The sequence below is a fragment of the Miscanthus floridulus genome, chromosome 9, assembly GCF_019320115.1.
Source record: "Miscanthus floridulus cultivar M001 chromosome 9, ASM1932011v1, whole genome shotgun sequence".
Taxonomy (NCBI): Eukaryota; Viridiplantae; Streptophyta; class Magnoliopsida; order Poales; family Poaceae; genus Miscanthus; species Miscanthus floridulus.
In genome coordinates, this window is record NC_089588.1 from 65983263 (window position 1) to 65993526 (window position 10264).

The window sequence follows — 10264 nt, forward strand, 5'->3', positions numbered from 1 at the left end:
TCACAATAGGGGTAAGTCAAGAGATAAACATATATGAATGGTAAGTGATAACTAATCATTGATCACTCAGAGTACTCCTTTCTATGGCATTAGCATGACTAAGTAGATATTAGAGAAATAATTCCTAAGTCATTCTTATTCACAACTCAAAGCATATGTTGATTAGTGCAATTACACTTAGTAGTCATGGCTAAGATCAACTTCATATCTACATATAAGGGATATTACTAAGGAAGATCAAGAACAGAGCATGTCTTCCTTCATAGCTAGATCTTACTTCACCTATATTCGAAGAGTGGACTACAAAGGGCTCAACAGGAGTGTCACATCTGCGATCTACCACATGGCCCAGAATATAGAGTGCATTCGCAGGTAAACAATGTATAAGCACCACACTTACACAATGTCACCCACTCACCCCGTGTACATTAGAGCGAGCGCTATACGAACTTATGCTTGAATATAATGATAATCTAGCTATACTAAGCACATAATCAAAGTAGATGATGAACATCATAACTAGGAACATGAATAATATTAAGAACAATGTCGAATCAATTTTAGCAAACATACGAATAATGAAAGGTACAAAAGAGGATATAAGGGGCTATAACAAGCCACGCTCTTAGCAAGATCAGGAATCCAAGCGAAGCCATGCTCTTGGCAAGATCAGGAATCCAAGCGAACCTTGCCTCCATCTAGATCTAACCTAGCTAGCTATGCCTTAGAATATGGAGGAGCTCCGAAGATGATCAGGGTTTCTGACTTCTCGAATGACTTATGCCTGAGGGAGGGGGTTAGGGGCTAGTATATATAGGGAGGAGCATCAATTCTAAGCCCTCATATCAAACCAACTTGAAAGAACGGTGTAGATGCAAACCCTAAGGCGGTGGAGAACCGACGTAGCGAAACGGAGGCTGACAGGTGGGCCTAGGGGCTGGCCGACCTGTAGGGTGGCAGCCACCTGCCCTCTGCTTTGGTGTGGAGTCCACCGGTGTCTTCTAAATCCATCTAGTGCAGGTTTCATCGCGTATAAGTGCGATTAATTCTGACATTTGGGTCCACCTTGATGGTTTTCTGGATAAACCCTGTTGAAAACACAGATTCACCAAAACTCATAGAATTTGTTAGTTTAAACCCCTAAACCTATGTTGGTGATCATATTCATGCCCTTATGCAAGTTATATTGACGGTTTATAATGGTTGTTAACTACCATCAACAAACTCCTCCAAGCTTAGCCTTTGCTCGTCCCTGAGTAAGGCTAAACCCAGCAATGGAATAGGAGTTTCTTCAATATTTTCACTCCTCAAAGGTACACATACGTTCAAACATGAATTCTCCTCTGGATTAGAATAAACTAATCTAACTTTCAAACTTACCCATATTACCTTCAACCATGGGGCTTCTTAGCCTTCACTTGGGTCTTGAGCAATTGAAAGATAGAACGATCAAGTCAAGCACTAAGTCTCAAGTTCTTTGCTCAACCATTATTCCACAGTTTTTATAAGTTTCCAAAATAAAATTCAAAGTTTCCATTGTATGACACTCTCAAGTCTTTCAATATATGTGGTATTTGTGGATCCTCACCAAGGCAATAGTGATGTATGCCTTTCTCTTCCTACAACTAAGGCTTATGTGGAGCGCATAGAAGTGGAAATAGCATGTAAGAGCATACTTGCAATACATATATTGTAAAGTCAAATCTTGGATCCAAGAAGAGTTGAGTCATACAATCAAATTAAGATGTGCATGTGTGTGGATATATGGTGGCTAACCTAATTCTACTATGCTCCTTGAAAATATATCTCTCTTTTGAAACTTGAAAACAATTTTGCAAGAGAACATGGGCTATCTTATTCATCTCTCTCTCTTTTTTAGGTAGGCATCTGAGTACCAATTGTTTTAGATATCTCGGACACTTGTCTATTTTTTCACCTCTTTTTCTTTCTCTTCTTTTCTTTTTTCTATGAATAACTTTTGCATAGCCCAAGCCTCTTTTCTGCAATAAAACTTTTGAGAGATAGCAACAAGAACTTGGAGTATTTATTTGGTGGCTATCCTATCGAGAATATTTTTTTGGTGTTTACTCCTAGTGTAGGAGTGAAACATTTTTGGGTGGATCTAGATGGAATGGCATGTTTTTTGCGCCTACCTCCAGTGTAGGAGTAGTGCATATGTGGGTGGTGTGTACGCGATCTTGATTTTAAGAGCATGACAAACATCTCATAAGGGTCAACAAAGCTTGACTAAACCCAATGCAAAACAAGCAGCATACATGAGGAAGTTTGCATTGTTTAAATATCATATTTGGCTCTGGTAGAAATTGAAGCTTTGTCATATAGGAAGTCATCATGTAGCATTTTTATGTTTTTCAAAAGATAAATCTCTAGAACTTTAGTATCACTCAGAACAAGATAAATATCAGCTCATACCTTCTCATATCATATCCGTCAATTACCTAGACTTAGATCAAGCATATGCTACCCACGAGTTTCAAATTCAGAGTAAATCCTTATATCAAAACAGTCTTATCCAAAACTCGGGAGAATTAAAAGCTAAAAACTAGGTACTTGAAAGGAATTTTAATAGAGCAACTATTCATCATTTCCATCATAAGAGATTACCTTCAGAGTCCTTTTATTTTATTCAGCTCTTAAAAATCAAACTTAAAGAAAACTAGACACACGCTTTTTTTTATTTTCATTTTCATTTTTAGATCACACTTTACTATATATAAATGGCTAAGATAAATTTTTATTTTGTTTTAGTTTTTATAAAGAAAACTTAGAAATAAAATAAAAGAAAAAAATACTTATCTAGATACATGGGGGATGCCCTTCCCCCAAGCTAGTTGTTGTTGTGGTCATTCTTAGAGCAGTTTTGCCAATGGATGTCTTTCTGTCCATCAAGAAGTTGGGTTGTGAAGATGTACTTCTGATGAGACAAAGACGACTGGGTAGACTTGCTCTTGATTTTGTGCATCATCCTGCAAAATACCAACAAGAACACCAAAACTCATGGAATGGATTAGGATAAAGGGTTAGCGGTCAGCCGTCCATGGGTTAGTCATTGTTGAGGATTTAAAATATTTTTGTATTGGCAGAATTTAGCAGGATGTCTATCTGATATTTTTGGATTTTCTGATATAATGTATGTGTTGGCGTTTCTTATCAACAAAATCCAACCGCCAACTATGATCCAAAAAGGAGGAAACTACATGTTTTTACACACATATACCTTTACTATTGACATAGTTTCACTTGTATTGGAGAATTACTATTTTGCAGGACTCATAGTTGAATACAAGGGAATTATAGTCAAAATGCTCCATCAAACAAAGCGTAATGCAGATTCGCACAAAGGAAATAGAAGAAGGCCCATCCAATTGGTCCAACCAGGCTAAGCACCGCCATGGCAAAGACCCAAGACCAGTCAGGAGCCCACATGTGCAAGGTGGTGGTGAGGTAGGCCAACAGGGGTGCGGTCGCACCCCTAGTGCGCCCGCACTGCCCCAAGCCCACTCGGCCTCTCTCTTCTCTAGCGGTTGCATGGCAGCATGCAAAGACAGTGCAAGGCGGTTTCCTAATTTATCTACACCCAAAATGACCATTCTAGTGCTATAAATAGATGAGGGAGGCCTCTCATACCTCACACACCACACTTCAAAAGTCTCTCTCCCTCCACTTGTAGCTTTTACTATTTTTAGTAGTTTTATTTGGAGCAAGGCAAGCTTCATTGGAGAGCTTGAACCTCTAGGGGCAAACTCGGTATGAATAATATGAAGATCTCCCTTATGTTCTTGTTCTCATTTTATCAATATAGCTATGCTTATGAATTAGATCTAAGTTCTTATGTTATTAGTTTAGCATATAGAACTTTATGCTTAATCCATCATACAACATACATGTTTTGACCAAGAGCTAAGTTGAGGTGATGATTTTTACTTTAAGTTAGTTTTGGTCATTATATTCTTGCGGGTTCGTCATCCGTCCCTATGACGGATGCTCTAGTAAGAGGACTCCTGATAAAGACAGAAGTTCCTGGGCACCGCTAGAGTAGTAACCGATAGCTTAGACATGGTGTCTATGTTAGAAGTGACCTTCATTTGTCTCATATCCTGCAGTCGAGGGGTAGGTGGTAGGTGGTGATAGCCATATCCGCCTTCGTAATCTCCCACGTTCGGATATGGCCTAGAGCTATTGACTGGCATTGACTGGCAGACCAGTTGCAATCCAGTGCCCGAAGTAAGTTTATAGTGACCAAAGCTATCTTATCTTAGAATCTCTAACCTTAGAAACTCATGTATTTGTATGACTATCTGCTTAGCATAGCTATATAAGATAAGCTTGCTCCAGTCTAGGTTTATTCTTTTATTCTTTATTCTTTCTTTTATCTTTATCCTTGAGATTGGCTCAAGTGTGTGTGTCACACTATCCAATATTTATCTTGGCTTACCCCTGTTATGAACTTTGGTCTATTATACAGTCATGTTATCTTGACCATATTCCTACTAGAGACTTTTACACCATGCCTTCCTTTGGGAAAGTATAAATGAACAATACCTAAATACTTCTAGGTGAAATGCTACAACGATATATCCATGTGCTTGTGGAATATTTCTGCATGTGCTTAGAAATATCATCACGTCGTTCTAGTGCCATTGCTAGGAAACACAAATCCTAGTGGTGACGCTAAGAAACACCAATAGTATGCATGTTTTTTTATTTTTTTATGCCACCATGGTGAATATCCTTGTGGGCTTTTACACACCGTAAAAGAAATTTTTATTTTTATTTCTAAATGTAATGCTAATGCAGAAAAGGAAATATTCTAGAGTGAAAAATAACTCATGCAATGCTAAAAAGTAAACATGGATAACTACCAATTTTACCTCTTAGCAAGGGTTTAGATTTTTAAGTCCTCCGGACCGAACTCTTCTCCAGTCTTGTTCATTCTTTGGGTGCACCTGTCGGTCCCAGAGATGGAGACCTTGATGGTTGCATCTCTTGTGATGGTGACTTTGGTGACGATGTTACTTTCTCCTTCTAGACCTGCTTGGTCTGTGAATTTGACTTCAATGTGGTAGATTCATTCTCCACAACTTCTTCATCTTCGTCTTCATTCTTTGGGGATTGATTTCTCCGGCGTTGGGACGATCGGTGTCTTCTCTTGAAGTAGGTCTTCTTTGGCTGTTCATATGTGATATAACTATTGAAATAGCAATGTACCTTTTGTCTAGGGAATTGGAAGTTGATTTGCCCTGATCCAATATAGATGATCGCATTTGTAGTGTTAAGGAAGGGTCTTCCAAGGATGACAGGTACTTCTTCTTCTTCTCCCATGTCTAGAATCATGAACTCGGTAGGGACATAGTGATCTTGTATTTTTACCATGATGTCTTTTGCTATTCCCTCCAGAAATCAGGTTGATTGGTCCGCCATCTGCAATTGCATATATGTAGGGAACAAAGGTTCATCACCAAACAAATAGTCATACATTACCTTGGACATTATGTTGACACCCGACCCAATATCGCATAAGGTGTTGTGAAAGATTCTTTGTCCAATTGTGCACTCGATCGTTGGTACACCAGGATCTTCCTTCTTGGTAAGGAACGGTGAAGTGAGGAGGTGGTCATACTCTGATCGAAGTGTGTTAATCATCTTGACTGATTCTTTTTGTGGCTACCTAGCCTTGTTTTTTCCTTCTTCGGTTGTTGCTCTTCTTGTTCACTATTGTCTCTTTGGGTAGGTATGCCATTTGTGGATGACTAGGAGGGTGGTGTATACGATTCTTGAAAGTAAACTTCTCCTTCCTATCCTTGTTTGTGAAACAGATCTTGGCACTGTCCACATAGATGATGGCATTTGCGGTGCTTAGGAAAGGTCGGCCCAAAATGATCGGTGCCCTTACATCTCCACCTGTCTCCAAAACCACAAAGTCTACGAGTACGTACGGCTATCCTACTCATACACAGATGTCTTCAAGAATTCGCTTGGGGTAGCAGAATGACTGATCTGCAAGCTAAAAATGCATGTTTGTGTACAACAAAGTATCTCCATTACCTTTGGCATGATGTTAACACTTGCTCCGAAGTCATAGACATCTTCTTGGAATATGTGAGGTCCAATAGCTATAGGGATGATAGGTCTTCCTAGATCACCTTTCTTGATGGGTAGCGACTCATCTTTCCATCCTCCATTCGATGGTTCTATATAGTAGTATCCTGCATTGTGAACATTGACAAGATTTGTAGTTTTGAGATCTTCCGGTTGCCCCAGAATCTTACCTTTGTCGGTCGGAGGAACAACATCTGCTAGCTGAGTTATTTGTGATTCTATCATTTTATTAAAGCTATGCTAGTTTTAATGCAGAGGAGAAGCTATCTATTCTATTGTTTATGTTTTCTAAGATTTTATCATTGGGAGCTATTTTTCTAGATAAACCCTCCATAATTTTAACTTGGCCAGAAATTAACTCTCTCAAGGGTGGTTGATTATTGAAATTATTACCTTGATAGTTACCTTGTTAATTACCTTGGTAGTTTGGGCCTCTGTTGCTGATTCCATCCTGATTTTATGAGGATGATAGTTGTTGATGAAGTTCACATCCTCTTGGGTTTCAGGATAGTTGTTCCCTGAATGCCCAGTGTTGGTGTTTCGGGTAAACACCAACGAATAAATTTGTATTATTGCGCGTCTGGCATGGATGGTATGCTAAGAGGACACAAAGGTTTATACTGGTTCAGACTAAATGTCCCTATGTCCAGTGCATTACTGCTACTCGTGTTACTAGCACTAAAAGTTTGTAGTAGGTGTTACAAATGGGTGAGAGAGGGACATGTCCCAAGTCTCTGGTGGAAAGAACGAATGGGTGTCGAGAGCTCGGTCGCTGCTCAGCTATGTGTTTGAGGTTCGATGCTAGTGCTCTTGGTCTTATGCAATGTGGTGAACTGATCCACTTAGTGGGATGTCTTGCTTTCCCTTTTATAGGCCAAGGGAAAGCATGGGTTACCAGCGGGAGAAAAGAGGAGAACGAGAGGAGAAGAGAGATAGTCCTTTAGGTCGCCGGGCCTTCCTTTCCTTTGCGTGGGTTCTGATGACATGGGCAGCTAGTGATAGAGATAGCCCCACGCTGGGCACCTATCCGCTTGATGATGCCATGCCCTGTCGTTGTCAGTAGGTCATAACGTCCCACTCCGCCCCAGCGGGCGGCGCGGTGAACCAGCGTGCTGATCAGCGATCATACAGGGAGTAGGCAGCATAGTGGCCATGCGTCCATCACTGTGGGTGATGTGAGTCCCCTGAATGACATGTCACGGGGATGGGTCGTGTTAAGACGTGACCACTCCCTGCATGATGCCGTAAAGTTTGACCTTGGGTTGTACTTTTTGGCCCGTACTTGGTTGGCGATGGCGTGGGCTTCCGTTGGGAGCCATGCTTGAGGGATCAAGCGAGGCAGAGCCAGCCCTCAGGCATCGGGCAGGCAGAGCCAGGCCTCAGACATCGGGTGAGGCGAAGCCAGCCCTCAGACATCGGGCGATGCGGAGATAGCCGTCAGACATCAAGCGAGGTGGAGCCAGGTGAAGCTAGCCCTCAGACATTGGGGCGAGGCGGAGCCACCCTCAGGACGTCGGGTGAGGTAGAGTCCCCCTTGGGGGTCGGGTCAAGGCGAAGCTAACCCTCGGGGGTCAGATGAGGTAGAGCAAATCCTCAGGGGTCAGATGGGGCGGAGCCAACCTTCGAGGGTTGGACGAGCAGAGCCAATCCTCGGGGGTCAGCTGAGGCAGAGCCAACCCTCGGGGGTCGGGCGAGGTGAAGCCCACGACCTCAGTGGTCAGACGAGGCAGAGCCCGTGGCCTCGGGTCGGCCGAGGTGGAGCCAACCCTCAGGGGTCAGACAAGGTGGAGCCCACGGCCTCGGTGGTCGGCAAGAGCTGTAGCCACGCTCTTGACTGCTTAGATGAATCAACGTTGATGGTTATTAGCTCCTCCTATTGGGTACCCTAGTATTGGTCCCCGACACCTAGTGTTGCCACACTCTTCACATGTCTACGGGAATCATGAATGTGCTTGACGTCTTGCTTCTCATTGGGCTCGTTCTTCAAGCCTCTTCTTGAGCAGATCCATCTTGGTAGACAACATGTCTTCCTCCTTGAGTTGATGCATACCTCCACCTCTCTTGTGGGGTTGGAGACGTTCTTCATTGCAACCTTGGTTAGAGGCCATATTTTCTATGAGAGCTGTTGCACCTGGGATTGTGAGTGATAAGAAAGCACCTCTAGCAGCAGCATCCATGTTCTCATAGGTGCTATTAGTCAACCCATGGTAGAAAGTCTACATGAGTAGCCAATTCTCCATCCCATGATGAGGACATTCTGATATATAGTCTTGAAAGTGTTTTCCCATGCCTCAGGGACAGATTCTTCATGTTGCTGTTGGAAGCTTGAAATTCTTCCACGGAGAGCATTAGTCCTTGCCCATAGGAAAGAACTTTGCTAGGAAGGCAGTGGAGCAGTTCTCCCACGTAGTATTTCTATCTTTGTTGGCGTAGAACCATTGCTTTGCCTTTTCCAAAAGTGAGAATGGGAAGAGGCGATGTAATATGGTGTCTCTTGAAACTCCTTTGATGGTGAAAGTGCTACAAATCTCTAGCAAGTAGTTGGAGATGAGCAATCGCATCTTCATGTGCCTTTCTACAAAACTAGCTAGCTTGCACCATGTTTATGAGAGCTGGGCTTCAGCTCAAATCCATTGTCTCTGACATTGATCGCTGGTCCAGTACGGATGTTGGCCGTAGTTGGAGCAGAGAACTCATGGAGGGGTCTTGTCAGCCAAGTCTTCGAAAACTAGTGTTAACCGTTGCCTTGTCTAGTTGTCTTCTGATTCTAAAGCTAGACCTTTTCTTGAGGTTTAGCTCTAGTCCTCCTGATAATGCTTTTGGGTCTTCAATGTAGTTTTGTCGGAAGGTCAAAACCGGTCATACATTACCCTGCATAAGATATAAGCTAGACAGAACAAGGGTAATCCTGCTTGAATAGGGGTAAATGGTTTTCTCCGATTTGATCAATAAGTAAAAGTTTATCAATATTTCCTTCTTGCCTAGCTACCTTCCCCGGCAACAGCGCCAGAAATGCTTGTTGGTATTTATTAACTTGTCACTTGTTTAAGTAGACACCTAATGTTGTTGACATTCTTAACATCACTTTTGCTAAGTTGTTATCCCTAGCTATGATGCTAGAAATGCTTGTTGGTACTTCATAGTGTCACCACTAGAATAACACTGAGAAGTACTTTGGTAATTATTGTGACTCAGAAATAATGCAAATATATATATGAAGAGATCTGCAAGCGCACACAGAATATACCATTGTAGCATTATCACCCGAGAGTATTCCAGGTATCATTATTTATATTTTTACCACAGGGAAGGACAGGGCAGATGGAATATATTGATAACTTATACATATGATGGAGAAAAAAACCACAACCAAGATTCTACTCACAATAGGGGTAAGTCAAGAGATAAACATATATGAATGGTAAGCGATAATTGATCATTGATCACTTAGAGTACTCCTTTCTATGGCATTAGCATGACTAAGTAGATATTATAGAAATAATTCCTAAGTCATTCTTAATTACAAGTCAAAGCATATGTTGATTAGTGAAATTACACTTAGTAGTCATGGCTAAGATCAACTTCATATCTACACATAAGGGACATTACTAAGGAAGATCAAGAACAGAGCATGTCTTTCTTCGTAACTAGATCCTACTTGACCTATATTTGGGGAGTGGACTATAAAGGACTCAACGGGAGTGTCACATCCGTGATCTACCACATGGCCCAGAATATAGTGTGCTTACATAGGTAAACAATGTATAAGCACCCCGCTTACACAATGTCGACCATTCAACCCGTGTACATTAGACCGAGCGCTATACGAACTTATGCTTGAATATAATGATAATCTAGCTATACTAAGCATATAATCAAAGTATACGATGAACATGATAACTAGGAACATGAATAATATTAAGAACAATGTTCAGTCAATTATAGCAAACATACGAATAATGAAAGATACAAAAGAGGATATAAGGGGCTATACCACACCACGCTCTTGACAAGATCAGGAATCCAAGCGAAGCTTGCCTCCCTCTAGATCTAACCTAGCTAGCTATGCCCTAGAATATGGTGGAGCTCTAAAGATGATTAGGGTTTCTGACTTCTTGAATGACTTATGCCTGAGGGAGGGGGT

General features: G+C 41.6%; 1 non-coding gene across 1 annotated transcript; it reads left to right on the plus strand.

Moving 5' to 3' along the window:
- The first annotated feature begins 8358 nt into the window (after positions 1–8358).
- On the plus strand, positions 8359–8467 carry LOC136484455 (small nucleolar RNA R71). The gene has a single exon (XR_010765974.1). It is a non-coding gene; the product is annotated as a small nucleolar RNA R71 (small nucleolar RNA).
- Positions 8468–10264: the final 1797 nt, after the last annotated feature.